A 6887-nucleotide genomic window follows, 5' to 3' on the forward strand; every position below is an offset into this window, starting at 1 on the left:
CGGGCGAGAATAAGAGGGTGTCTTGGGCCGGCCTTGACACGGAGCGAGGGACCTCGAGGAGATCACGGCCCTCCTAGAGGACCCCGCCGTGACAGAAAGAATTAGAGGGGAACAATATATGATTACCAGTTTCATTTAAGCTCCTAGAACAGTGGTACTCAACCTTTTTGCTTGATAGGCAAGCCTGACAGTGCCCCATGTGTCCATGGGCCAGATCCTGCTGTTGCCTGTCCAGGCACCGGATTGGGAACACAGCAAGAACCATCTGGTTGCATGGAGGGCAGACCAGCCCAATGCAGCCCCACAGGCCCCACAGAGGAACGAAGCTTGACTCATGCCCCCTTCCCTCTCCATGGGGCTGGCCTAGCCCTGAAGGGGAGGGGACATGGCCAGATCCCAACCCAGCCCTTTGTGGGAAGGGCGTGTGGCCCACTTCCAAAAGGCCAAGCCCTGCAGGGGAGAAGGGGGCATGGCCTGGCAACAGCCCAGCCCTACAGAGAGGGAAGGAGGTGTGGTCCAGCCCTGTGGGGCAGGGGGTAGGGGGTGTGGCCAGGCACCAACCTGGTTCCACGGGGGAAGGAGGTATGGCCCAACTCCAGTAGGAGAGAAGGGAAATGCCAGCTCTTAGTTTTCACTTGTTTTTTGACTGCAGAAAAATAATAGAGAAATTCTTTTGTTGCAAAGAACTCAGAAAGGCCACGACAGGTCAGAATGTTTCTGACACTGGATTCCTATTTTAAATCTCTGGGTTGATCTTGTGAATCACACATAGTCTTTTGAAGTCTAACAATGCCAATATTGTGTGCTGTGGTACTCTGGTTGAGAATCATTGGTGTCTTTGCTCAGGGGATCTATATTTTTATAAATATCTGAGACAACACATTTTCATTTTTATTGTATGATAATATTTTTTGCTCTAGCACTAAAAATAGTAGTTATACAGTAAATCGCTTGAGTGCTACTCTTATTATTTCCTGAAAACTTGGATTGCTTTTTTATCTCCTTAAAACTGAACAGTGTACAGTCAAACAGTATTTCCAGTGTTAAATGGATTAATGCAATATGTAAGTGACTGGAGAGTTCTTTTTGCTAAGCATTTACTAGTTCTTGAGATTAATTACCTATATGTGAAATCCTAAAATACTCTAGGATTTGGTCATCCACTTCCTCTCTAATGGCATTAAAAGACTTACTTTCATGAAAACTGTCCATGCGACTTCTGTGTCAACTCTTTTAAAGAACTTCACCTTAAATTTTGGTCTGAAATACAGCAACTTAATCATCATTACCATCTCTACACACAAACCTTCTTAGGAAAAAATAATCTATGGCAGACATCCTTTGAAGTCTTGTACTCGTGTTAAAGATGAATGCAATTTCCCATTTACATTATATTGGTACAAAGCACTCCCTTTCAATAACAAACTCTTTGCTTTGATTGCATCCTTCCAGAAGTGATATATTTTTGTGCCACTGCACAAAACTGAACACATACAAATACAAGTAAATGTATCCTCACACTGATAGAAAAAGTCAAATGTGAAGTATCAATATTTCTGCCTCTCCTTCAATAGCACCCTTGTTTGAAGTAAAAACTGTAGTACATATAATTGCATACATTCACAAACTAATGCATGATCATTACCATAATGAAATATCCATCATTTCTATTCTGAATCTGCTGAGGGACCATAATTAAGCGCGTCTCTCAACATCTTCAATTCATGTAATTTTCAAAAGAAAATTATACCCTATATCCAGTAAGGAAATTGTGATTTATATTTTTAAAGTCAGCCACTAACAGATTTCTTAATAGAAAGCAAAATTATTATTCTTGTTCAAAGCAAAGCAATTTATGTGATAGTTTCCAGAAAGCAGCAAAATCATTCATGTCCTTCCTTGGAAATATATCATTTTAATTCCCTTTCAGATCTATATTTTTATAGACACTTACGTCAGTGAGTTCTGCCTGTTCCAGGGAGAACATTCAAATTGCAGACTATAAGTATACCATTTTCTACACCAGTGAGATGTGGTGAAGCATTAAAAAGAATAATGACTGAATCGGTATTTTTAGTTTACAATACACATGCAGATATTGTGTTCATAAGGAAAAGATAGATAAGATAACACACTCTAGATATTACCCTTGATGCAATGAATTAGGACTTTGAAAATGTGTTTTTTGTAATGCAGATTTAAACTATTTGCAGAATCCCTAGACAAGTAGTTCTCAACCTTTTTGGACTCAAGGCCCCTCTTGCTCCTGACTTGCAGCCCCCTGGCCCTACTGGGGCTCCTCACTCCCAATCCACAGCCCTCCACTTCCCCACCCCCCAGCCCTGCTGCTGCTCCTTACTCCTGACCCACAGCCCCATGGCCCTGCCAGTGCCCCTCCTGACCCACATTGGGGGAGGGGTGTTGGGCGGGGAGGGGAGGGGGCATGACCTAGCCTCCACTGCTCCCCGCAGGCTGCCTGAACTGCACCCCATCCCATCTCCCCTCCAGTGGTAGGAAGAGGGCAGCACAGCCCCCCATGGTCTATTACTCTTCCCACTGCTGGTGTCATGAGTGGTATGGGGGTCCCAATGGTGGTGGCAGCAACAAGCTTCACCATCCTGCTCCATGCTCCTATGCCAGTTCCCATTGGCCAGTCTGGCTAGGCTGCAGCCCTGTGCTCACTGTGGGTACATGTGTCTCCCCCCCTGCCCCCTCGACTTACCTGTGGGGAGCTGCCCTCCACTGCTGTGTGGTTGCCACTTGCCTGTATGCACATGTAGATTCCTTTGAGGTTAAGATGGGAGTTAAGCAAGGCTGCATCATTGCTCTAACACTCTTGATATTCCTTACTGCAATGCTACATTTAACCACCAACAAGCTTCCAGTAGGAGTGGAGCTAAACTACTAAATGGGTCATGAACAGCGCATACCCTCGGCAGCTGGTGGGGCATGGCTGCGCTTTCGGCGGCGAGAGCATGGCAGTGGCGATGGTGGGAGCTCAGCGGTGGTAAGTGAGGGAGCTCCCGCAGATGTCGCTCGCACTGTCAGCAGCCAAGGGGGCGAGCACCAACCAGCTGTTGACAACCACCCACAGGTGCCACTAGCAGTATTGCTGGAGGCCAGCAGCAATTGTGGACCACCCATAGACACCATTGATGCTATCAGAGGTGGGCTGGCAAGTGACAACTTCCTGCAGGTGCCACCAACAGTGTTGGCAGTGCCTTTTTGTAGGGGTGCACCACCATGCTCAGGGGGTGCACGTGCACCTGCATGCACCCCCTATGCATCACCCCTGCAATGGGTGGTAAGCTATTTAATCTCAGTTAAGACTCCAAGCCAGAACCAAGACCAGATGTTCAACTCCAGACTCCCAATGCAAGTTTTATTCTCCCGGCTCAGTCAAGGCATATGCTCAATGGGAGGACAGAGAAAGTATTTCAAGGTGGTCCTCAAAGCCAACTTGAAAAAATGCAGCATCAATATCACCACCCCAAGTGAAGGAAGTCTGCTGCAAGGATCTCAGTGCTTTGAAAACTTATGACTACAACAGAAGGCAGAAAAATGGGAGTGGCAGAAAGAGAATCTCATGAACTGAACCAAGACTCCAGAGTCACACACTTCGCACAGAAACATGTGCCTGAGCTGCAACTGAACCTATCAATCCCAGATAGGCCTCGTCAGCACTCTTTGGACCCAATCATGGAAGCCAATCACACTCAACTGCAAGGGATTGCCGATGATTATGATAATAATGAGAACTACATAGAAAGGGATTTCTTTATTCTTTATTTGCCATCTGAATCTTAAATCTCCTGTATTCCATAAACACCTCCACATATATCAGATAACATGTTCTTGTTTATTATTTTTTAATAAATAAATGTATTCATTTTTCACTTTTAAATAAGCTATCTTGATCCACCCTCAACGTTTCACTATTATTTTTTTTTACAAAGAAAAGCTATTTCTACATCTACTTCAGAAAATAGGCCTTTCTCAAGCATAAACTCCTTCTCTTGGGGATGTCAGCAACATAGGAACTCACTTCCAAAGGTTTCCCACTCCTGCTCAAGGAGCTCTCTGAGTGCATTAGTATACAAAAAGTGTATTCAATACTTAGAGAATGTGTATTCTCAGAGGATATGCCATGATGGTGTCTGGGCTAGGAGTTGTAGTTCATCTGTTCTTCCACTCTCTTTCCTTGTAACTTTCTTTCATTGTATATCTAAATTGCCTCAGAATGAAATATGCCTCAGAGGACACACCTACACATGCAGTTAATGTGGTGCAATATGTGCAGCAATAAACTCAACATGCTGCAGAGGGGCTGGCTGGGACACAAAGATGCTTCAGATAGGGCTACCTGCTGACTAGCCCTATCAGTGTCTACATGTGCAGAGTAAAAAAAAAAACAAAACTGCACCATAGGTTTGTACTCATGTTTACAAGTACTAATCTATGGTGGAGTTAATTAGTTTAATCTATCCTAATAGCACTGCAACGTGTAGATGCTAAGAAGTTTACTGAGGAGTTAACTGGGCAACTCCACAGTAAACATCTTATATAGATGTGCCTAGAGTGAACAAAATGTATTCCAGGTGCAACTGAACCAAACCCACTGGACATGGAATACTACCTCTATATTTGGACAATATAGAGGTCTTATTCCTATGTTGCATTGCAAAATAAAATCTGATTTGCAATAGCTGTCACCTCAGGTTATTTCCAGTATTCCTGATTCCCAAATTTCCCTCTCCTCCTGTGGGGGTCTCTAGCGGACGCTGTGCGTACAACACCACCACCCCCCTTGGTCAGGGTCCCCCAACTCTCCTGCCATGACTTGTTGTTACCTGAAGAGAAGGAGGGGGCTCAGTGATGTTCTTCTTCCCTTATCGACCCGAAAGTGGGGTACTCACAGAAGTGCCGTGGTGTTCCTCAGGGCTCCGCCTCCCCTACACCCCATCCACTCGCCAGCCACTTGGGGGTTCCATTCGTTGCTCCACCATTCCCTGTAAGCCCCTTTATTATGGGGGTCAGGCGTCAGCTGTGGCAAACCGGCTGGTAGCCTGGATGTTAATGCACCTAGAGCCTCAGACCCTGATCCCAAAGGGGTGAGCTCCTGTTGTTTGGCGTCCTCCCTCTGAGGGAGAGGGACACTTCTATAAATTTGAAATTGAAAGGGGGCTGGGGATTGTCCATCACCAGCCTCACACCGGATACTGCTCCCCCTGCCTCGATGCGGGGACAGTGTCTGCAGGGCTGCTACTACCAGCCTCTGGAGCCTGGCATGCTCCCAACTGGCTCTCTCTCTCTTCCCTCCCACTGGCTTCTGGCAGGGTTTTTAAATTTCCCACAGTGGCGGCAGCAGCTGCCGCAATCAGCTGGCCCCCACCCCACCTGGGAAGCAGACGCTTGAAAAGCCGACGTAATGCCAGCTCACACAGCTCCTGCTCCGCTCCTGCTTGTCCCGGCGGTAAGTTTGCCAGGATAAAGGGGGCTTGCTCATTGCCCCCAGCATCCTCAGTGCCTGTGGGGGCTTCTCGCCACCACACCTGTTTGTTATATTTTTTGTTTATCCCTCAGATGTACTAGTTTACATTTATTCAAGGTGTTTATAACTGTATATTTCCTCTATTAAAATTTATCTTCTCTTTCTTGCTCTTTTATTTCCCTTTTCTGGCTAGTATTCAGAGACCCCAGAATGTTAATATAGTCTATGAGTTTAAGTTCTGCACCTGTGTTCCCTCTTCCAGATTATTAAAGAAAGCGTTAAATGAGATTAGACCTAATACCAATCACTGTAGTACCTAACTAGATGACAACCCACATTTGCACAATAAATTTGCCATTTACAGTCTCATTAAACTGTTTCCAGTTTGCGTAACTGCATTCCTGTCTTAGCCTACTTGAATTAATCTTTCAAGTAAGATTTATGAGACAATATCAAATGCTTTTTTCATACAAAGACATTTAACATTTCATTGTCTTCAGGTAAAATGAAAGTAATCGATCATATGGCTAGGCATATGGAGGGGGCACTGTCAGGATATGAATCATTAAAAACAGCTGGAATGTTCTTATTTTTATATCCCTATAAATCGCTAGGAGCAATAAGTTACTTTTTGTATAATTAATCCTACCATTTAACTTCCATGTACGTCTAAGCAAATATTTTAGAAACTAATGATAGAAGTGTTATAAAATTAAACTGTGAATTCATATAGCACTTCAGTGAATGTTTTATTGAGCTAACATACATCAAAGCACAGCAGAGGCCCAGAAAAATATATAGCATGTATTTAAAAAAATCCTTTTCTAGCCTTAAATTCAGCCATTTTTTTAAAAGTTCACCACACATACTCCTGGGATTGTCTTTATCTTTTTAAAGAAAACTTTAATCCCACAGTGTCATCCTACATTTAGAAGTTTTAGGACTAAGTTAAAAACAATGTTGTCTAAGGCCCTTCAGTTATACATGTGGTTGAAAGCATATTCATTTTCCAGGGCTTCTTATCTGAGGGCTTAAAAAAAATACTGATTGACATCCATAAGACATCTGGTTATGTTTAGCATGATCTTTGTAGGCTAACATAACATTGTTTTGTATGGCATGTTAGTTTGTTCTTTGGTTGCTTCAGAAGTTTCAGTCCCTGCAGAAAAAGGCTGAGGTAGGACAACCTTGGTGCTACTTAAGGGCCTTGTTACCTGTTACACCTGTGACATGTTAACAGTTAACTGTATTTAAAATGCCAGTGTCCCTGTGTTCAAGCAGTAAAACATGTGCTAAGTGCCATTGGATTATAGCGATGTTAGTACTTTATGCAAGAAAAGCATCTTCAGATGGTGTTAAGTAACTCATGTTTAGCTGTGGTGGACTGCTCCTCAAA

The sequence above is a fragment of the Alligator sinensis genome, unplaced genomic scaffold, assembly GCF_000455745.1.
Source record: "Alligator sinensis unplaced genomic scaffold, ASM45574v1 scaffold536_1, whole genome shotgun sequence".
NCBI classification, from domain to species: domain Eukaryota; kingdom Metazoa; phylum Chordata; order Crocodylia; family Alligatoridae; genus Alligator; species Alligator sinensis.